Source organism: Ornithodoros turicata, chromosome 1, assembly GCF_037126465.1.
Source record: "Ornithodoros turicata isolate Travis chromosome 1, ASM3712646v1, whole genome shotgun sequence".
NCBI lineage: Eukaryota > Metazoa > Arthropoda > Arachnida > Ixodida > Argasidae > Ornithodoros > Ornithodoros turicata.
Genome location: NC_088201.1, coordinates 10,336,293 through 10,360,347, shown reverse-complemented (window position 1 = coordinate 10,360,347; position 24,055 = coordinate 10,336,293). Strand labels below are relative to the sequence as shown.

The following is a 24,055-nucleotide window of genomic DNA, read 5'->3' as shown; positions in this document are numbered from 1 at the left end:
CTCAAAGGGGACGCACAGGGGGGTACTACAGCTGTGAAATTAAATGAGGAGAAGGGGAACATATAACATTTTTTTCTTGCCCGTGATCCTACTGGCTAAATTGTCACTTGTTTGGCTTTCTTTGTTTTCTTTTTTATTCTGTGTTAGCGCCGCGAAGCAACTGTTGCTTTGAGCGGCGTACAGACGTGGACAGATGGAGAGAGGACAGCGCGAAGGAGTAGGGGACAGGGGGGTTAGTATGCGTCCTGGGCCGACTTCAGGGGGAACTGTGCCGACATTCGTCATTTGTTTAGCAACATGTGCGTATATATTCCAGAGTCTGTTAATAAATCCCCCAGTTGGGAGTTAGCAGTTGTGTTGTAGCCGTCTCGTCCTGCCCATTGCTACTTGTGCTTCACTATGACCTCTAATTACTGTAGGCTTACAAGCGTCTCAGCCTGCTTCGCAAGTTCGCCAAAAACTAGCACGGATGTCTCTACTTCACAGACAATATTGTGCACGAAATCATTTCGTAAACCTAGACTAACTTTCTCCTCATCGCCGACTTACCTGTATTCAATCGTATTCAACATCCTTTTCATCTGCCCTAGATTTCGTGCCTTGTGCTTTTCCAAATCATTCAGTAGCTACTTCCGAATTCGACACCTTACCTTCATCTCCTGCCACAATCAACAATCCCACTGAGTTTAAAAGAGCTAGAACTGTTCCCATCCTCACTGATGAGCGTTGCCAAAGAATCCGGAACCCGACGTTCAATTGTCTGCATAAGTCCACTTCCTATTCAAGGATTCCATTCCAATTCCAATCCAATTCAACGACAATCCTCTCATCAATTCCCATATTCACAGCCTTTTCCTAACAAATAACGCAGTCTGAAAAGTAAAAGATGCGGGAAAGTATTAGAGAGCTGACGAATAGTGTAATTTGTGAAGTCGACAAAGTGGAATCCCCGCACCTCTCATCAAGGAGCAACGCATTTTTTTCCACGTGCAAACGAACCCCTCTTTACGCTAGACAGCCCGTGCGGAAATTGAAAACCTCGTCATAATATGAATGCAGAGAATCTGAGACAGTCCAGTGGGAACACTAATAAGCTGCTATGTGAGCACGCTTTGAGCGCAGAGATTGTTCGTTCAGGGCCAAACTTCATTGAAGAAGAGGTTGCAATGAACGGACGAATATTTTATTCGCTCTGAAGAGAATATATAACCCCCTTTTTTATCCTTATCCGCCATAACCCTCCCTTTTTATCCTTAATTCCTGGAATCGGCCTAGCGTTTACCACCGCTTGTTGCGCGCGATGTGGCAATGCTTATTGTAGTAAACTGTTGTACGCATTGTTTAGTAACATAAATGATATTTTAGCGGTTCTTGAAAAAGTACAGTGCTAATAACATCTAGAAATCAGGTGTTTACAAGAAATTTTGAGATACGAAGAGAATGTTGGCTTATGAGTGTTTCTAGCAATGCTCACTAAAGAAATATCAGACTGGATTTTTGTTACCGTTATCTCCTCACACATTTCCGATTTGCCATGTGCCACAAATAATATTTTGATGTTTCATTTAGTCACGTTCGCCTTGCACACACCTTGCCACCTCCTTCCAAAGGACATATTTTAAGTTGATGTCCTTATACGGAACAAGGTTGACGTTCCAAAGGGGTGGTCTCCTTGAAACCTCCGATATAAGTATATCCACGTCGAAGTCCGCGCGACGGGCCATCTGCGTGTCCTTCTAGGAGGAGGGCGAATAGGGCAAAGCCCGAAAGAGAGAGAGAGAAAAAAAGTGTTCACAGGCATGGCCACAGGTGACTTTGTCACGTGCTTGTGGCATTTCCTGTGAAGCGTGTTTTCATTGGCGCACACGGTTCCGTCGGGTGGCATCACTTCCTTTCAGACTAAATACCTATCCTTGGCAGAAACCGGCTCATCGGGCCGTCGTCTACTGTTCGCTTAGTAGGTCACCGTTCCTTTCAAGTTCTGCTGCCATTCAGTTGGCAAAAGTGCTCCATGCGCTTCTGAATTCTGATACCCCTTCGTTTGTATTTATGTCCTTTTCATTTTTTCCTGTATTTACATCCTTTCCATCACCTTGTTACCCTCTCATACGAAAACTCCTTCGTCAACCGTATATATGTTCCTGTACCATGTTCATATTTTTGTAACCTGAAGAAGTGCAGTCTCGTGCACGAAAGTCTTGTTACCATGTGTAAATAAATAAGTTGCTCCTACCGTTTAATATCACTCTAGAATATATTTACTATGACAACTAGGGTTATACTGGAATCGAACGTGGATATAGTCTCAGAGGGAACCCTGTCCAAACCAGAAGGGCGCGTTGAAGAACTTATCAACAGCACCGTATTCGCTTAGAACTGAACAATAACGGTCCTATTGTCTCTTTCTTTTTCCAGTGTATGCCAGAATAAGCTTGCTTACACACAAGTGATACGTACCGCTTATTCCGTTAAATTGAACTAAACAAGTGTTGCAATTAGTGATGTCACGAACTTTTTGCGAACCCGCGGTTCCACTGCGAACCTCGTGGTTCGCAAGGTTCGACGAACCTTAGAATTTCTTGTCAGTTTCGTAAAGGTTCGCAAGAGTGCGCAGCTGAATTTAGCTGATTTTTTTCGTGGGGCCTTGGATGACAGGTAAGCGACGAAAGTGGTCCCCAGACCAGAGCCCACCAGTGTTCTGGCTTCGTGGTAAACGTAGTTTGTACATTTAAGATTTAACTGCTAAAGCGTGAACCGCATGGCCCGAAAAGCGTCCGAATTCTTTCCGAACCGAATTCGGGATCGAACTTTTTTCGGAGAACAGAATTCCGTGCCGAATTCGGCCCGATCTGGCAAAGCCAGATTTCTCCTCCGAAATGGGAAGTGACGCCAACCGAAAAAGTAGAAGCATCCAATGGCTATCCATCCGGAAGGAGAACCATAGCAACGATGACGTAGCAATGGATACTACGCCTATGAATACAGGGATTATCTCATTGACAAGGATGCAACCCGAGACAGGGAAATAAACAACAGACAACAATTTTCTCAGACACAGCAATAAAATTTAATAGCAAAACCGTCATTATATACACAACAACCTCCGGAGAGGGGGTATAGGCACAAAGGAGGGCTTGCTGACGCAATGTCCACGTGCAGCTATCTCCATAGATTCCCTGAGTAACCTCCGTAGTTTAGTAACCGAAGTTTTGTGTAAAGAAAGGAACTTGTGGCGGAGGTTACTCAGGGAATCTTTAGAGATAGCTGCACGTGGACATTGCGTCAGCAAGCCCTCCTTTGTGCCCATACCCCCTCTCCGGAGGTTGTTGTGTATATAATGACGGTTTTGCTATTAAATTTTATTGCTGTGTCTGAGAAAATTGTTGTCTGTTGTTTATTTCCCTGTCTCGGGTTGCATCCTTGTCATCATGAACCAGCTTGTCTGCGCCCTCTCTCTGTTGTCGATTATCTCATTGACCTGGATGGTTGAAAGGCGATGTTCCCCAAGGCCAGAACTCTTCGGCCGAAATTCGGGGTGCATTTCGGTAGCATGCGGTGATGCACAGAAAAAAGTTCGGTCCCGATTGCGGTTCGGCCAGTTTTCGGACAGCTTTTCGTGCCATGCGGTTCACCCTCAGTTTTGCGCCTTTGTCCTTGCTTGCTTTGTTTTTCTTACCGACTGTCTGTTTACGGGTGTAGTTCCGGAGACGGGCTTATGGCTTTTTCTAATTAGCTGCAGTGTTCAAAAGCGAAATAACGTACTGAAGTGAGAGTAGACTATATAGCGAGTATGAAAAACAAGAATTACAAGAATGTGTGGTCTAGAAGTTTTTTTATATGCACTTGAAGAACCGCATCTGATGCTCTTCTAGCGCAGGAGGAACACAGGAGTGCTAAGTCTAACGGAATCGAAACTTGCCACCTTGCGAAAGGTAGGGCCGTTGAAATGGGATAAGTCACCTCACTTTAGTGAGGTTAGTCCAGGTTACGTTGTACAGATTGGGGGCGGCGCCGCCCCCCACAGGCACGTGCTATAGGCGCTGCGGGCCTCGAGACTATGCCTCGGGTTAGGTCAGAAGGTCCTCAGCCAAGATGGCGGATTGCCTTGAAGAAACTAGCGACACGATTTAATTTGTATACGTTTGGTACGTCATACAACGTTGATTTTTGTTTGATTTCATCCGTAATTTTCCTATCTTTCTGGTAAAATCATCTGTTATTTGATGTTTGTTTCCGTTTGTTTAAAAAAGCCATAAGCCCGTCTACGGAACTACGTCCGCCTAATTGAGCCTTGAGTGGCGTACGTTGGACTGTTTACATTTCCGGGCAGGTCACGCCAGCGCATGCGCAGTGAAGTCGAACTTTTGCGAACTTTCGCGATTTTTTCTGAGAAAAGTTCGAAAGTTTCGAACTTTTGCGAACTCGAACCTTGCCAGGTTTGTGACATCACTAGTTGCAACCTTGCTCCTTCTATAGCGCCAACGAAAATGCGCTTATTTCCAAAAATGCAACAGAAACCACACAGATGAGAGCGAAACAGTTGACTAACAAACTTCCACAGCATGCATCCTCGTTCCGTGTGTCATGCATGCATGGATGACAGGCATATGCACATGACATGTACATCTGTGCGTGCGTGCGTGCGTGTTAGCGAAAATATAGTTGCACGACGGTGAGTAAAAATTTAGCTTCAGTCCGGATATATTAGAACTGCTTATAATAATGGTGCGTGATGTTTCACTTAAGGTTTGTCTGCCTATAGCAATGCGGCATGTTGCACGTGCCACAGAGTAGGACTGCGGACAATTTCTACCACCTGGAATTATTTTGACGTGCGCCGGAAACCTCCGACACATGGTGCTGTAAGCAACGTTTACCTCCCACACATTGCTATCGTCCTTGGTCGGGTTTGAATCCGCAATCTTGAGCTCAGCAAGCCAACACGTTAACGACTGAGCTACCAGGGAGGGCTATATTAATGCACCTGTTGGCCGCAGTGTCTCATCAGCGTTTTTCGAATACGAGAAATAAATGCAGCCCCACTTGTGATTTGCGTGAAAGGAGAGCAGTATGCAGTGGTTCGTTTTTTATGGTCCAAGGGTGTTTCTGGTGCCGATATTTATCGAAGACTGTGCGCAGTATGCAGAACGTGCTTTGCCACGAAGAAGTGATTTGATTTGTAAAAGAAAAGAATGGAGACGCGAAGAAGTGTGTTGGAATGGATACGGACGTTCAAGGAAGGCCGCACACGTACCAGCAATGAAGAAGGAGCCGGACGCCCTCCCACGTCCATATTTTGTTAACGCCATCGGGGCCGTACATACACACTGCTGGGTGGCCGTTTCACTTCAGCGGATGTAGACCTTCCCATTTTGGACCCACGCAGTGACCCATGTCCCATTTTGACCCATGTCCAGCCAAAGTATCGCGTTGGAACACTCTTAGACGTCTGAAATGTTAATAAAGGGACTTCCCTTTCTATCAAACTGATGCTCTATTTATGGTGAGCTCACCATACCTTCCGTACCATGCTGATTCGTATTCTTTTTCACTTCGGCTGAAAAATATTGTACGTCGAGCATATTCTTCTTCCATATCTAGTGACGCGGCTTTATTGGATATTTCCCACACCAGCGTCTCAAATTTTTCTTCCGGATGCGAGCTCAGATAAATGGACGCGAATTGCAGGGAGTAGAGTCGTAATCCCTGATTTCCTTCTGGGTGGTGGGGGATAGAGAGAGACAGATAAATGAAGCTCGAATAAACGTGCGTAGATTGCATATCAATCAAATAATTTAAGGATGTGCGAGGAGTCGCGATTTCAAGTTATCTTTTGTTATTGCATACGTCGTTCGTTACGAACTCCAAAGTTGGTTCTCTTGTGGCTTTACCAGCCACCATACTCGAGGTGTCGATTGAGCTGCCTTGTGGCCACCCCGTGCACAAAGGCTGTAGAAGTGATGCAGAGATACTGCGACAGGTACGAGCGACGTGGCATGAAGTGCTGCTCGTACTGTTTTCTGGAAGATGGACTAAATGGACCACCTCTACTTAGACGACGTTTGAAACGGACGCTGAAGTATAGCCTGTCGCCCGCTCGTGGAAAGGCCAAATGACCGGAGAATGAGGGGACCTTTGGATCTCTCGGCATGAATTAGTATAGACAGGTTCTTAGACGAGATGTGTTAACGGAAAGGCGTTTATTATATCTTAGAATGTCCTCTTATATTGACAACAGATAGAAAAATAGTTAGTGCCACAGGGTTGCTGCACTCATTATAAGACAGGAGGAACTCGACATGACCGAATCGAGGCTTCTGTCCAGCAAGCAGTCGCGTGGTGTGTGTGTGTGTGTGCCATAGCCAGACTTGTGCCCGTTACCGAAAAAAAGTAACTAAATACCGTTACCCGTTACCTCAGAAAAAAGTAACTAAATACGTTACTCGTTACCAACTTACAAAAGTAACGAGTTCTCGTTACTCACAGATAACGAGTTACTTTTACGTTACCGCAGCATAGTTAAAGGAACCAACAAACATGCCGTCACGTGCCTTCAACTCTTTATTAATGAGGAATTGCACTTGAAAAGACGCTGATACTCGAAATTTGTCGTCCGTCCTTCGTGTCCCGTGTCTCTCGGCCCGTTACCATGAATCTATATCAGTTTGCCTGGACCTTCTCCCTTGTTTCCGAAGTGGGGGGGGGGGGGGGGGGACCGGAGATTACGAAAACACAAGAAAAAACACTGGTTTTCGTGCCACCGATCACCAACGGTTCCCCAAAACAGACGAGGGGCTGCGTCATAATTTAGAGTGCTCTGAAGCTTAGCAAAGACCAGAAAAGGCTAGAAGCCGAAATGCGTTTTTTCTAGCCATAGCACAATTGGTGGTCATTCTTGGGAAGGAGTGATGGTCGGAGATTACGGAAATAAGAGAAAGGACAACAACACATCCAGTGAGGGACTGCAATAATACTTTGAGTCACACGTCACGCAGGTCAAATCTGCACGCATTGCGCCACATGGAGTGACGAGATGTGCTCCCCCGTGCTCAAGAAAAGGAACGAGTAACGTCAGTAACCAGCTACCAATTTTTGTAACTGATTCCGTTACTATTACCATTTTTTAAAAAGTAACTGAATCGTTACTTCGTTACCAAGAAAAGTAACCGTTACCAAGTAACGAGTTACTTGTAACGAGTTAGGCACAACTCTGGCCATAGCTTGGGGGTGACCGTATACTCCATACACGCTTACAGGAGGCTAACGTGACATCAGATCCATTGGAATTCAGGCAACTTGCACTGGTAGTAATCTTGTTTTGATCGTGCCAATTAGGACTTTATGGCCGAGACATATCGCAAAGGTATTCCTATACAACCCTCCCCTGTAGGGCAGGGCGACACAGCATACCGTGGTATTGATGCTGGCATCAATCCCACTGGAACGCCATGTTCTCCCAGTACGGAACAATTCCAGCCCGTCAACATCACATTTTTTCCTCGTTAATAAAGTCCTCAAAACCGAAATTCTGCTCACTGATCTGATTCCTTCCTCTAGAGCACATCATTCATGCACCATTATTTTGCGATCATAGCGACCGACCTCTGATTTTTGCTCAAACAGGCACTGCGAGTTATAATTATATACCGCTTAAGCAATAACGTATTCGCTTTCGCTAATAAATTCAGAATGATTTACGATAATACATTTTTTATGAGCCTGCTGTATCAGACCCTCTATGAGCATAACAGTTAGGACTAAGTAGTCCATAGTCAATCATAATGTCAAGGACACATCGGACATGCATTTATGGGAAGCAACGTAATTGAAGCTTCTGGAAGATCAGTTGCGGAGAGTGAAAGGTCACAAATATCCACACATACCTATATAAGAACGAAGTTTGGTGGAACCATTTATAATTCTAGTAACACAAAGCGATAAATTATGCTTCGGCAGCACTCGTTAGGCTTTTTGCCTGTACAGGGCATATCTCATACGTTGGCTTAGCTTAAAGGGAAGACATGATGGCCGGTTTCGAAATGTTCCGTCTTATTGCTTGATTGTAAGGCAATAAACGAACAAGAGATAACCAGAACGTAAGCTTTAAATCCTCTATAAAGCGATTTCTTATAATGTCTGGAGTTACCGTACTTTACTATGATGCAATTTATATCCGCGTATACCAGCAATTTGATAAAACATGCTTTTATCGCTAACCGTTCCTATACTTTCTGCTGTCTCAAGCATGAAGCTCGCCAAATCGGTGCAGCCAGTGCATTTTTAATTGTCATATTCACAAAAATTCACCAATATTGTATAACACTTCACCCCAAGTTATGCTGCATAAATGTAAATGAAATGTAAATGAACGAATTATTTGTACCGACGTGAACTTGCATTCCAAGTTTTACAGGTATAGACGCCTAGAAAGTTCGGCACCGCGGATACCGAAACTCATCCGGCTCCGACGTCGCTGCAGGCATCTCTACCAGTGAAGCGGACGCGAGCGCGAGGTCACGTGCTTTCGGAGAGACCAATGGGAATGATAGAGGCCCCCCCTGACGTCAGACCTTGACGCGGAAGTTTGTTCGAGGCTGTCTTTTTATTACTATGATTATTTCGTGGTAACGCCGCGAAGTAACTGTGGCTATGAGCGGCGTACAGATGTGGACAGATGGAGAGAGGATTGCAGGAAGAAGTACGGGACAGGGGGGGGGGGGTTAGTATGCGTCCTGGGCCGACTTCAGGGGGAACTGTGCCGACATTCGTCTGGAAAGTCTTCGGCAAACCTCAGGCAGCACGGCCGCTGGTGTTCAAGGGTTTCTATGTCTCGCACCACTACGACACACTCAACTCTTCCTCAACACTCTTCCTCAACACTTTGGAACGTAGTACTATATGCTGGCATGGTATCACGACCCCTTTGAGGGACCTCCTCCGCCGTTGTGACCACCTTCGAACTCATTGAAAGCCGACCCTGTTGTGTTGCCTAGGAAGTTCTCATTTCGTTGGAAATATTCGTGTTCGTTATGCTTGTCATGCCAATCTTATGTGCTCCTGGCCTTGGCGTGTAATTGAAACCGACCGTTGGCATTAAATTTTGATTCTATTATGGCTTGACATTTGCACTGGCCTAATCCTGTGACCGAGGGTCGACCACAAATACAGCTTCATATAGCACGTGCACACGCTGACAACTTTTCGAGTAATTCTTTATGCTGGATGGTTGCTTGTGAGTTCTGTGTGTGTCGCTGTCTAGTGTTTTCCTCAGACTCAAAGGAACTGATCTTGGATTTACTCTTTATTCCACACTTGTCACGACATATCTTGTTTTTGTACTTGTTTCGTCGAGCATATAGCAGCCGCTTCACAACGTGAAGTATGCGACTCGGAGACACCCATCACACTTAGCCTGGTGGCACAAAGTGTCGCTGTTCCAAGCACAGTTCCTTCTTTCCGAGCAAGTTCAACCCAAACAATAGATTCAGGTTTTCCAGCAGCTGGTGTCCCAACTTGCCAAATTAGGCCGTGCCGACGAAACAGCTATACATACAAGCAAATGAGAAACTGCCGGTAGAATGGGGAGCGACGGCCAATACGTTCACCGATGACAGGCGGCGTAACTTATTCGCCCTGTTTCCTCAGCTTTTTGTCCTCTGTTGGGTGCCTTCGGAGGGAAGGTTCGCGTTTATCGAATCCTTCCGGTTGAGCCGCACGTGACCAGCGGAAGCGAGGGAAACGGATTGATTTACAAAGGGCGCCAGACTGTGCTCCCCGGAGATAGATGGCATTTGAGTACGCGGTCAACAGGGTCGACATCTGCGCCAAAGTGCGCAGGAATACATCGTTCGCTCTTTCGCGGGTCATTGGGTCACATAACCCAGAACGTGCACTTGCTTGCAACAGCGCAAATGTCTTAAGGTATTATTCGAGGAGGACAGACGATTGTACTGCGTTGAGGAAATACTGTTAAGTTGCGGTGTGGAAGACGAAGTGCGATATGTTAGCCAAAAGAAAGTTATAACAACAACTACTACATGAATGATGATGGAATGAGGTAATTCACCGCAAGAATTCTGAATTCACGAAACTGTTAGGTCCTCCTTCGTCCGACAAGGCGCTAAGGGCACTTGAAGACTTTTTGCATGCAACCGGGCTTATGGACATCCTATGACACGGTGAATGTGTGATGTGTCCTGTGTGCCCCCGGCGATTCCGCCACTTTACTCTCACTTGGGCGCAGCTCTTGAACTTTTGACCTACATGTTGAACTCCATTATCATCTCTGTTCGTCTCTGGGCATCATCCCTTTGTGTTTTCATCATCTCATCATCGGTTTGAACTTTCTGTATTAAGTGTACTGGGGTAGCCAGTTTGACTTCGTCGAAACTAACATCCCCATTTTTTTCTTTATTCACATCACATCACATCACATCACCGCAAGAATTGCGGTACCATACCTCAGTGCACGTGGGTTAGTAGATGAGTGGGATGACAATGAAAAAGAGGAGGCATACACACTCGCGCACACACATGACACACGCAAATGAGTTTTCGCAAATTTTCGCTTGTCCCATCCTACAGTTGGCAACACAATGAGATATCACACACGCAGGTGCGTCGTAACTGATGGGGATAGTAGTTACAGCAGCTCTCTTGCCTTCTACTTTTCTGATCAGGGTTTTGTTTCAGCAGCACCGGTGATGTAGTCGTGAATATCAGCTAGCTAGAATCTAATGAAACAACGGCGTTCGATTTGTACTTCATATTCAAAGTAGCGAAAAGAATTATTTCCTTAAAATACGTGGAAGAAACCACCTGTGGTGCCGTGAACGTCATCAAGAACGCTTGCTAAGGTTCTGTTGTCGCCTATACTGCATGGCCATCACGTTTATCTTTCTGAAGACCTCTCCGATTAATGTGACTGAAGGCGAAATAGCTAACAGTTGCTCCGTCACTGATGCAGCTCGACTGAAGAAGTAACTTATGAACACCTGCATTGATTCGGGAGTTCTCTATTGATTGATCATGCTTCTCTAACCTGATCGTAGCATCCGCGCTGCTCGCGGCGACTGGCCGACTGCGTAGGTAGAGGAAAAGCTAATAGGGAACATTTGGAACATTTAACATTAACGATAGAAGTGCGAGAAAGAGACAATAGAAAACAAATTATCGCATAATCACTGCCCAAGTGGAACTAGCAAGGGTGAGTACTACCGAACACCTTCGTTCAAGTTACACCGAAGAAGCTTGCTCGGCGGGACCGCGTTGATACGGTTTACGTTACTTCTATTGGTAGAGGCACCGCGCGAGTTGAGCAGTAGTTACGCAGCAGTCGAGGCAGTAGAGAACAGTTCGGCCTTCACTATAGGCACAACGAGGGATATTTCTTCGTTTAACTGTTCGTCCTCAAAATGTCAGGTTAGTTTGTGGTCTTTAATCTTGACGAGTCCACACATTAGCGTCCCGATAACTGTAAGTCCCTTCTTAATGAATTTTGATAATCCGCCCCTGTTGTTATGCACTGTAAACTTTTTCACACCTTTAAAGGTGTGCGCTATGAACATTCAACCTGGTTGCGTAACATTGCATCTCCAGGATGATATTTTACAAAATTTGGAAAGCATTACTAAAGATCAAGTGTCAGTGCAAATTTTGCTTTCATTATGTCTTGGATATCGCAGGTACGAGCTAATGCATATATGCATCGCTATCGATAATCGAGCACGCGCAAGTGTCTACAATACTGTTGAACAATGTTGATTTGTGGCAAGACTGAATTTTTGGAGGACAGACAACACTCGAGTAAAGAAAATTTGTGGGAAGCCGTGCTCCATTATGATGTTACCAAAATTACACCTAAGAAGGCGTGCGCCATGCACGTTATTACACCTTTAAAGGTGTGAAAAGATTTAGAGTGTGGAGCTAACACTGCACAACGCTAACCGAATATCAAGTAAACGAAAGCTCATCCACGATTCAAATTGTCCATCGAAGAGAATGTCCACTATCACATTCAGCATAATTACATTACGCGTCTGGTAACTTGCATGACATGCATTCTCACGCGCGCACAATATAGGAAGAAAAAAAAAAAAGAAAGAAAACAATGCAGAAAAATTGCAGCGGAGGTGCACAACGGCTGTTCGCAATGAAACCGCATATCAGAGGAGGAAAGGCCACTTTCAATTAACTCTAACTAAAGCTAATTAACGTTGAACCGAGGTGGTGGTGGTGGTGGTGATAGGGCTTGCCGTTGTCGACCTCACGTATGTGGGCAACGTCACGACTCACGCCCTGGGGGAATGTGCGTCCGTCTGTTGAACCGAGTAATTCTTAGCAGTGGACTTCAAAGTCGAGCGCACGAACCAATCAATGTTTCGCCAATTATTCAACACGTTCGAAGTTACTGTGCCTTTCCACAGAAAGTCACACTGTATTTCGTCGTCTTCCGTACTCAAAGTATTCATTATGAACAGGTATTCCCAGTTTTCTGCTGTAAAATATGCGAATTCCGCGCTGAAAGACCGAATATTCGACATAACAAAGGTCGCACGCCTAGATAGTGATCTCGCTCTGTCGCCACTATCCACGCGAACGGCAATTGAAGCGTTAAACCGACGTTTCTTGCAATAAAATGTGGCTTGAATGGTCTAATTGCGTATTTTCAGGCTTCATGTATCCTGTAACGTTGTAGCGGATGAGGCAATACACGATTTTAAAAAGATGCGCGCGCCACAAAGCGCGCGGCGCAAAGCAGCAGGAGAACTTTGAGGGACACTGCTCTGTCGTCTGCTTGGGTTATGGTTTATCCAGGCTGACGCTGCTTCTGCGCACACCGGGAATGTTGTTGTTCTTGTTCTACCTCCGCCTCTGGCCGTCTCGTGATGCTCTGAGGTGCTAGAAGTTCCCATGAGCCCTTGCGTGACACAGATGGCGCTTGGCTGGTCTTCCACGATGATGCCAATACATATATAGATGGCGCTTGCTACCCCCATAGGTAGTTATCTTGCTTGATGACAATACACGCTTGCTTTTCTAAACATGTGTATTGCGATCCCAATGAAGGCTTCAGAGGGATATTTGGCATTTGCAGTTCCGCGGGACTGCCTGCCTAGCACTAGTTGATCCTGCTCTTCGTTTTTAGGGCGAGAGCAGTACTATTTTTGAAATGTGATGTGGGCAAGCTTTCGTTTGTCCCATCCTACAGTTGGCAATACGGCTACCTCCATAGGTCGTTATCTTGCTTGATGACAATACACGCTTGCTTTTCTAAACATGTGTATTAAACATAGATGGACGAACGCAACACAAGTCTCCGAATGCCAAGTTGCATATGCCTTATATACACCTCCCTATATGCCCTATATACATCCCTATATACCCTATATATTCCTCTATACTCGAGTCCGCCCGATCTTCAACCACGACCTGCTACTATACTAGAGACCTGGACATCCGCAATGCTCCCAGCGCTGGGGTAGTAGTTATGGCGATCGCCGCCTGGCTATGGGATTTGGCACTAGTTCGCACTATTCGTTACCACGTGACTTGCCGAAACCGCGGCGATGCATGGTGGGCTCTGTTGACAACGACGACGAAGCAATGAGAGAGAGAATAGCGCGTGCTTAGCAACACCTTGGTAGCAAGAAAGACGGTGGCAAGGGTGACTGCGTCATTCCCTCTCCCCAATAATGCTATGTGGCGCTTGCAGTGGCCACTGCCGTAACTATCCCATGACCTGGCTCTCCCATAGGCGATTGCCAGTTGTCCAGGTCTCTAGTATAGAGTAGGTCGTGTGTTCAACTTGTCAGTATTCCATAACGTGCGTCAAATGCACCAACTCGCCCCGTGATTCGCCACAAGCTCTAGCGCGAGCCTATACGAAAGCAACTTTGGAGCCTGCGAGCTTTAAATATAACGATAATTCGTGCTTCAAAGCCGATTGGTTCCAGAACATGCGCTAAAGCAGCGCCTCCTCTATTACTCAATGCCTCTCCATTCGGTCAGAGGTGCCGTTATACTGCGCATGCGTATTAGTTCACGTTCTCTCGTTTGGCGGCGCCACTACCCTACACCCAGGTCTGACGCGCGCTGACGTCACTTGCCGCACATGTTCGCGTTTTGATGTTTTCTTTGTAATCACTCGCAAGGAAGTGCTTGCTGCACACAACGGAACAGTTGGAAGTAGTGTTCGGCTCCCAATCTTTCCTCGCTATCACTTTCTACCACTCCTTTCGTAACGCGAGATCCGCAGGCACCTTGTGAAACGATACCCCTTGCCCCTTTTTCTTGGTCCCAGAAGAAAAAAATGGCAGAAGGCAGTACCAGTACCGCATTCTTCGAAACGTTCGAAACCGCGCTTATCGAAATCAGACAAGAGCGCATAGCAGACGACAAGGGTAATAGGGAAGTGGCGCCCTCTATGTGCCCTCCATGGGAAAGGGAAGCGGCTCGGCACATCTGCAAATGGACAGGCATTGAGTAATAGAGGAGGCACTGGCTAATGTTGCCGATAGAACTGACGAGGCAGTCCAGTAGCACGTGGCAGCAAGGTCACATCGTCGTCGTCATCCACGGGAGGCCACATAGTTGAAGAAAAGGCACACGTCATGCATCCTGTTCATGTTTCTTATTACGTGTCTCAGTACCGTAAAATGACACAGCCCCACGCAGCACAAAAAATGTCGCCAACTCGATCTACCACACACACACACACCACACATATACAGGGTGTCTTTTTTTTAGGCGATACAGATTTTTCATAAAAAACTATAAGGGCTATAGACATGCCGTTTTCACTTCTATAATCTCTGGGCCGGCGGACGTTCTTGGCCATATGTTGCTCAACCGTCAAATCACTAATTACCTGAAAATCGCCCATTAATTTTTAATTATAAAAGCTACGAAGTTGTCCCAATGAGAACATCTGTTCCTTTCGGTGACCTGATATTGTAGCCGTTTTCAGAACAAAAATCCGTTCGGTAGATCGTCCGCAAAAAATTCGTGAAGGAACACAATTTTTTCTTTTTTTTTTTCTTCATTGCGCATCATCCGAGACGCGTCTTTCCTTCACCTCCAATGAGATGGTGAAGGAGCCTCATCCGTCGAAGATGCCGCCACAGTGCCGCCTCATGCGTCGAAGATGAGCTTTAACTTGCGAAAACAAAAACACATGTATCGGGCGACGCTATCGGAACTGCCCTTATCTTGTGTTGCATTTTCTGTTAATCTTTTTCGCGGACGCAAGAGGCGACAGCGTGCCCTTTCCCCTCTCATATTGGAGGTGAAGGAAAGACGGGTCTTCAAAGATGCGCAATAAACAAAATAAAAAAAAATTGTGTTCCTTCACGAATTTTTTGCGGACGATCTACCGAACGGACTTTTGTTCTGAAAACGGCTACGATATCAGGTCACCAAAGGAACAGATGTTCTCATTGGGACAACTTCGTATTTTTTATAATTAAAAGTTAATTTACGATTTTAGGTAATTAGTGATTTGACGGTTGAGCAACATATGACCAAGAACGTCCGCCGGGCCAGAGATGATAGAAGTGAAAACAGCATGTCTATAGCCCTTATAGTTTTTTTTAATGAAAAATCTGTATCGCCTAAAAAAAAGACACCCTGTATGTATACATGAGATGGCTATGGGATTGGGGGGAGGGGGTGATAATGTCAAGACTGGCTCCGCTTGTGTTGGATGCTACAGGTGTATAATGTAGGAATGGTCTGAGGTTTAATGCGCTTGTGGCGCTATTTTTGTCAGGAAGGAGAAAAAAAAATCCAGTCTTTCAGCAACCCCAAAACAAAGTTTGTGAGTTTTTGTTTCGAAACGCAAAATCATCGGTTTTCCCCATGACTCAAATCAAAATCCGCATGTTTTCCCGACAAACGGAAGAACTCTGAGAAAGAACCTTGGATTGGTCACAAACAGTGCGCTGTCGGCTCTCTGTGGTGGCCTAATTAGGGTTGAACCGAGTAACCCTTAGCAGTTCATTTCAAAGTCGAGTGCGCGAAGTAATTAATGTTTCGCTCTAATTATCAAAAGAGCAGAAACGTGTGATATCTGCAAAATGCCTGCGGGATATATTCGTTCGCAAAATAAGCGACCCGTTAGGGGACCTGTCTGCCTGCATAATAGTTTCGTGCGTGAATTTGAGTAACGTTTTTCGCCTTAGGGAGTCTTTACGCACTGCAAGTCCGCCAGGTGACCGTAAAAATGCAAATACTCCTGTCGCTTTGTTGTGCACAATGATGATTTGGTGTATTCAACGTAGCATAACGCAGAAATACGTTCCAGAGTCGCAATATTACTTTTCAGCGTCTGTTAGTCAAAGTGTGCGTTACGCAAGTTTTACGGAAATGGGAAATGCACACCAAGTGTCTGCGCGAACGACTGCAACATTTATTTATTTAATTACCTAAGTTTATATTTATTTAATTCTTTAACATGTGCAACAAAATCATCTGAACAGGTGTCTTCACTGGTGAGGCAGATAACTTCACTCTGTAGTGGCTAACCTCTTCAAATAACTTTTCTGATTCATTAGCCCATTTTGCAGTTGTTGCAAAATTGATACCGTTGGGCGTGGAGCAGCTACGACATGGGTACTCCCCCAGGGGCCGGGCGGAAAGGGGGGCGGGACAAGGGTACATTGTCCCCCTGATATTCCTAGGGGGGAGGGACGCAAAGTCATCATTACCACCAGTTGGATAAGAGCTCAAGTGGGCTACCCAGGGGCTAATTCAAAATATCTCAGGGGCAAACAATCCTGTGATCATGCACCTTGTGAAATCCGTAGTCGAACTGAAGAAGTATTCGTGCGCAACAGCCGCACTTTTCTTTGCGTTTCGGTTTCCGTTGCGTTTCGAATGACGCTATACCTCCTAGCGTCAGGGAGCTGCGCGTCCATATTCGCGCGTCGCATGAAGTGCGTGGCGCGTAGTCTTAGTCTGCCTTAGTAGTCTGCCTTAGTAGCCTTAGTCTGGCGCGTAGACGCAGCGTCTGGCATCAGAGAAACGGCCGTGAAGTATATACAATGCGCGCCGGATCGTTCACTTTAGAGTCACTAAATTAGCTACGCTTCAGAGTATCGACACTGAGTCCCAAGAGCGAGCGTGCGCCATCTTGTTTCCGCGCACGCTACCCACGCGCACGCGTACTGCGCACGTTCGCGCACGATGCCATCTATCGTGCGCGGGTGAAATGTTCCTTTCGTTTGCAAGCAGCAGTTGACGGCCTTGAGCTCACCTTGACATCCTCGGGACGCTCTGGTTGACAACACACGGATTATCGCGCAACAACAATCATACACCCTTCTCTATCCCACAGGGAGTATTATGCTAGCCGTCTTTGATCCTCAAATGGGGATGATACCAGCAGTGTGGTGCGGAAACAAGATGGCGCTCCTGCTCTCCCTTGCACCTCAGTGTCGATACTCTGAAGCGAAGCTTATTTAGTGACTCTAGTTCACTTGTGTGTCTTTTCTTCGTGTGAGTGCGTGTGTGCTCACATGTATGCCAAAGCCAGCAAGAGATTAAATGATGTTCCTCCTCTTGTCACGCCAAGAATTTCTAACCACAGATAACGCAGTACACTTTGAGAAACAAAACGGTAGAATTTTTCACCCAAGCTGGTAGAACGACAGTACTTCTACTATTTCGGGCGCAGAGCCATTTATAGGGAGAGTTTGGCCATTCTCTGATCTTTTGCCGCCTCGTGGGTGGAGCCTATTTTGACGTCAAAGTCGTCGTTGCGCCGCCCAAAAAGCCTGAATCCAAGCAGAATCCGCTTATCAGCCATCTGATGCGCGCCATATTGATGTTGTCTGTCAGCTTTGTTCTCGCAATGAATGCAATCAACAGGAATAACCGGCTTATGACCCACAGCCGCCTTTGATAAGGGGGGTTTTGTTGCCAAACTGAAAGAGTTCAAGAACGAAGGGCTTTCGAAGGACAATGTACGCACGTGTCTTCCCTCCTAGCATCGTAAACAACGATCAGCATCAATATGGCGTCGGCGACCGGCTGATAACGGGACAACAATAGAGCACGGCGAGGGAGGTGGCTCAGCAGTGACGTCGCATGACGCGCTTCAAGTTAGGCTCCTCCTAATGGCCAAACTCTCCCTATAAACGGCTCTGCCTTGCACCTCAGTGTCGATACTCTGAAGCGAAGCTTATTTAGTGAGTCTAGTTCACTTGTGTGTCTTTTCTTCGTGTGAGTGCGTGTGTGCTCACATGTATGCCAAAGCCAGCAAGAGATTGAAGGATGCTCCTCCTCTTGTCACGCCAAGAATTTCTAACCACAGATAACGCAGTACACTTTGAGAAAAAAAAAAAAAAGAAAACGGTAGAATTTTTCACCCAAGCTGGTAGAACGACAGTACTTCTACTATTTCGGGCGAATTCACGCGCGCCTTCTCCTCCGCGGGTATAAGCGACGGCGTCCCTTTCCCTCTGCTCCTATCTCTCACGTTTCATCTAAGAGAAAAAAGAGGTAGAATTTTCTACCCAAGCTGGTAGAACCGCAGTTTCTACTTTGTAGTTTGTTACTGTTTTTTTTTTAGTTCCGTGTTAGCGCCGCGAAGCAACTGTGGCTATGAGCGGCGTACAGACGTGGACAGATAGAGAGAGGACAGCAGGAAAGAGTGGTGGACAGGGGGTTAGTGTGCGTCCTGGGCCGACTTCAGGGGGGGCTGTGCCAATATGTATTCGTCTCGAAAGTCTTCGGAAAAACCCAGGGAAAACCTCAGACAGCACAGCCGGTGACAGAATTCGAGCCCGTGTCATCTCCCAGTCTCGGCGTGGAAAGCGATCATCCTAACCACTATGCCACGGGAGCTGGTTAGTTTGTTTCTACTCTGCAGTTTTACCCAAAAGGTAAAGTTGGTGTGACTAGAAATGTGGGCGCAATACAGCGCTACCGAGATGGGTAGAAAATGCTGACACATTTTTTTCTTAGAGTGTACATCTGGGCTGGGGTATTGGAGGGGGGGGGGAGGCACCAACTAAGGGCTTCTCCTCCCCGCCACCCCTGGATTCAAACTCAAAACGCTCCGCCGCCCCTGGGTACACCGCTGATATTCCTACCGCCAATTGCTGATCGTAGTCGGCGTAAGGTGTAAGACCCAATCGGACGACTCCAACAATCCAGGAGATTAATGTAGAAGTTCGTCAGGTTAGGTGGCTGGTTCTTTCGTTGTTTACATAAAGCTACTTATTACTTTACTTTTCTTTTAAAGCAGAACTGCAAGGTGCGTATGTGTGCGCATGTGGTCTCTTCAAGGCATACAATACATCAATATGCGAGAGCTGGAAGTTTGTAGTGCGTTGATAATAGTAACGAAAATACCAATAAGCACATATGACTGAAAGCATGCGCTAGAAACATGGCAGTCGACCAAAAAGTCAGCTATATAGTGCCGGTGGCGGGACTCGATGACGAGTGAGGACTCGAGGACTCTTTGTGATTGCGGGTCAGGTGTGCTACCAATGACACACACGCCGACATCACGCTCTCGTCGACATACAGGCGACTTTCAAATCATTGTCTCTGCGTTGGTAAGGCTTAAATGCTGCCCCCCCCCCCCCCAATGGAAGTTAACTATTCCGAGGCTGAGACACAGATGCGGACGAACTCAAGGGTGTCTAAGAACATGAACTGTGTTGTACGTATGTGAGAGAGACGGAACAAAATGTATATAGGAGACAAGGTGAGGACATCGAGTGCATGTCACGGTAGTCGATTGAGGCCCCCTGGTAATTCGCCGGAAAGACGATGCCCGCGGAGCTGTCCTGTCGCCGCCTGGCTTTTTCGACGATTGCATATTTTTATTTTAAATGCTGCGCTCGTCTGAATGGTTCATTCAGCCTCAGCAAATTATGTTACCATTCGTTGAGAATTACAGGGGCCTGGTGCCAGAATTACATGCGTTCTGGTTGCCATCCGACTTTTTCACTTCGTAAAATTCTTCTTATTCTTCGTCCCACGGAGAACAGAACAAACACCACAACCAACCAAGCAAACAAACAAACCAATACAACCAGTGTTCCTCCTCCTGCTTCGTCTTTTTTTTTTTTTTTTGAAGTGTGGGTAATTTGGCACAAAGTTCATTATTCCTGAAACTATGTGGGATGGTATAGTAATTAAGTGTAATTAGCATGGAACTGACTTTTACTGATAGCCTAATAAATGAGCAACAAAGCATTGAAATGCACATACTTCAAAGAACATAATGGGGATAGTCCATGCAACATTTCCCTACATCACCTTTACATCACGAGACAACTATAATCATGTACCAAATTCTGAAATAAATTCGTGAAATGCGGTGTCAAATGAATCATCGGAATTATTATGGTCTAGCCGATGCTTTCCAGTATTCCACCGAGTACTTCGTACACGGAGTTTTGTTTTTACGCTAATTCATCAATAGTGAACCATATGAGGTAAACACCATTTCACGATCCGTAATTCCTGTAACTATGATGCGTCAAATAACCAAACTTTCGTGCAGATTAGTTGTACCGTGATCAATAATGGTGGCAGAGTTATCATCTCCATATCTTGTTGGGAGTTTCACCAGTTGACTAACGCCATAGCTCATAAGCAATTCCAGGTAACTAGTCACAGCCGAGCTTTGCGAGAACACTTTTGATATTCATAGCCATAGTCAACGTAGAACTTTTGCATGTTCTTAGATGAACGTCCTGTTATTGACCGAGGGGGATTCGGAAAGTTCATCGGATTTCATAGTCCAGCGAATAATAATAATAATAATTATTATTATTATTATTAATACTATAATAATACTTTATGAATGTGCCCAAGAACAGCCGAAGCCTTGGTGTTGGCGCACGCAGACAATACAGTATTTACAAATATATACACACATATATATAAAGAGGGGGGGAAAGCCATTAAAAAAATAAGTAAATGATGCTAGACTTGTTTGAAATTCAAACTTAGAGATTAAAATGGCTTCTATGCCTGCACGTAGAGAAACAGATACTCATTGAACGATGCGACAGCACCAGAGGACACGTGTTTCGCCGTGTTTGCGGCTCGTCGGCCCTGGGTAGCTGCGCATCGTTCGGGATTGGCAAACCAGGGGTCACTTCGCTCGCTGAGTGACCCCTGGTTTGCCAATCCCGAACGATGCGCAGCTACCCAGGGCCGACGAGCCGCAAACACGGCGAAACACGTGTCCTCTGGTGCTGTCGCATCGTTCAATGAGTATCTGTCACACACATATATATATATACATACAACAGATTAGGCGAAACATAACATATTCAGGAAGAGGAACGTTACAGGAAGATATTCACACTGATACATACAGTACAGACTTAGAGATATACAGTACATAGCACTAAAAGGAAAAAAAAAACACTGTACAACTTCACGTGTTACTGGGTGAATGCAAGAGGAGAGTTTTAAAAACGTTTGAATGGGAGTTAAAGATATCAACAGAGGGGTGAATTGCGTTTGTCATTTGTTGAATACGATCGGATTTGCAGGCATATGGTGGGATAAGTACAATATATTCGTGTGTCGGGTTACGTTGACAGGTACGGCGATATGAAGGTGATGTAATAAAGATGGTGTATCGAGAAAACCATGTAAAATCTTATAACAGAGCATAATATCATAAAAACGGCGTCGCGTTGAGAGTGGTTGGATGTAAGAAATGACATTATCTCTCTATAGACATACATTCAAATGTGAGGGCTTTTTCTTAAAAATACGCTATGTACAATGTGTAGAAATTTCTTCTGGACAAATTCAATCCGTGACGAGTCAGTGCAGGAAAGAGAGTTCCACACTGGAGACGCGTATTCCAGTCGCGGTAAAATTAAGGAACGATACAAGTGAAGAAATACAGAGTGTGTGGAAAAGATTTTGCATGTATATGTAAGCAAGCCAAGAATTGTGAGAGCTGAAGAGCGTACGTAAGAGACATGATCATGAAAACGCAACTGGGAGTCGAAAGCAACCCCCCCCCCCTCCTTCAGTACATCGACACGCTTGATGGCATCGGAACACATGTATGTATTGCATATTATGTTAGTTTAATAATAATAAATAATAATAATAATAATAATTGGAAGTTTTATTATCATCTGTGAAATCGTTTGTACATGTCATAAGGTCCACCTAAACCATAACGGTTTGTGAGCAGGACCCGGCAATCAAGCGGGAAACTAACTAACAACAATAACAGTATAGCAATACCTTAACAATAACAACACCCTTAATTTATGACCCTAGCAACGCATCCAGAACACTCTTAACAGCTCGAATTGACATCAAATCCAACGAATCAGTAGGCAAAGTATTAAATATATTAGGAACATAGTAGCGCCGCAAACCCTTACCATAATTAGTAAATATTCGTAAATAATAATAATAATAATAATAATAATAATAAAACCTTTTCACATGGTGTCCTAGGCCTGAACCAGAGCCGTGTCCTGAACATTCTCCGAAAAGGCATCCTCCCCTTAGGTATTAGTCAACTCCCTTCATGTTCTCTCTCAACTCTATTGTAGAAAATGGCATGAAACTCCGTATAAAAGGAATGTAAAGCCACGTTTCCCAGAACGTTACTTGTACTGTAAGGACTCGGGGTGCATTTTAGGTACGCCAACTGTATAACAAGCACATACATGCAGTGCGTCCTTCCATAGCTGTAGCTCAGTTGAACACAAAACCGGCGGCCACGTGTTCAACTGCAGTACGTTTGTAACTGCGGCTAAGGTCCAACGCACCTGCACAGAAATTGCCGCAAGGAACTTGCCCAGCAGCTTAAGCTAACGGCAGACGAGACAGTGGTAATACTGCGGAATTTAATTATGGGTCCCGCTCTTTAGTCAATAGACAAAGGAGGAGGAGGTGGTGCAAATCAAATCGCCGCCGGCAAGTACAACACACGTCCACGATCGAAATCTTAATGATGCATTGGTGGAGACGGGTATGCGAGGTATGGTTCGTTAGGAGAGTTGACTATCCGCGTTGTTGTCCCAGAAAGGCCCAGGATTTCCACTGTACTAATGAAGGGCGACGTCGGTGCCGATCGTTATGAATGATTTTTGCCCGTGTATGTCATTATTGTGAGTTATCATTCGTAAATATGTATGTGTACGTAAGTCTGTATGTGTTGTCCGTTATTAAGGTATTCGTACTCTTTATTTTATACTCCGATGGACGAGAGTAAGAATTGTGGTGAGAGGAATGAACTGTTTCATTTGTTGATTTAAAAGCTTCTTTCGCGCCACAACCATACGGGTACAATCATATCATACCAGCGGTGAGTGGTTAAGATGACAGCTTGAAGTACTCACCTGGGAGGTGACCAGGCTATGAATTACGGCTCTGATGTCTGGGTGTTTCTCCTGGGCTTTTCTCGGATGGTGAGAACAAATTTAGACGCAGTTTCTTGCGAAGTCGACCCAGGAGGCACGCTACCCCCCCCCCCCCCCCCCCGCCCCCGAGCATTATTTCCTTTGCGTCAACTTTGACCATCTCAGAGCCCAGCCCTGTGTACCAAGGGAGAGTTGACATTATAGCCCTGCAAACCTTGGGACAGATGCCTCGCTATTTCATATAGCTTCGCCACGTCGTGCGCGTTGCGACGTGGGAGCTAAAAGGACCGTCCGCCTATGATTGTTGCCGCTGGAAGTGGAGACTGAAGGACGAAAATGAGTTCGATGTTCGACTTCCACGTTAGAAATACATACATCTTTATGTGCAGCAAGGCGTCGCTGACAACGGCTCATTGCGCATATACCATACTCATAGGATGCCTTCGCTACCGTGTGGGGAAAAAGGAATAAACAGAGCATCGTGACAAAAATATTTTTAATTGATAGTGTTAGTTTTGTAAATTCCGTGTTAATACTAAACTTGTACACAATCCAACAACAACAACAAATAAATTAGTGATAATGAATGGGGTAATTCGCCACGTAAGGTGCGACCCACTACTCCAAGGCATAATGGGGCAGGATGAGATATGTCCTGATGATGAGGTGATGAACGATGCTAAATA

General features: G+C 45.5%; 1 protein-coding gene across 3 annotated transcripts in view; it reads left to right on the top strand.

Moving 5' to 3' along the window:
• The window catches only part of LOC135396957 (neuropeptide Y receptor type 6-like), a 477,468-nt gene that overhangs the window by 382,210 nt on the left and 71,203 nt on the right, over nucleotides 1-24,055 (top strand). The gene's annotated exons all lie outside the window — the stretch shown is intronic.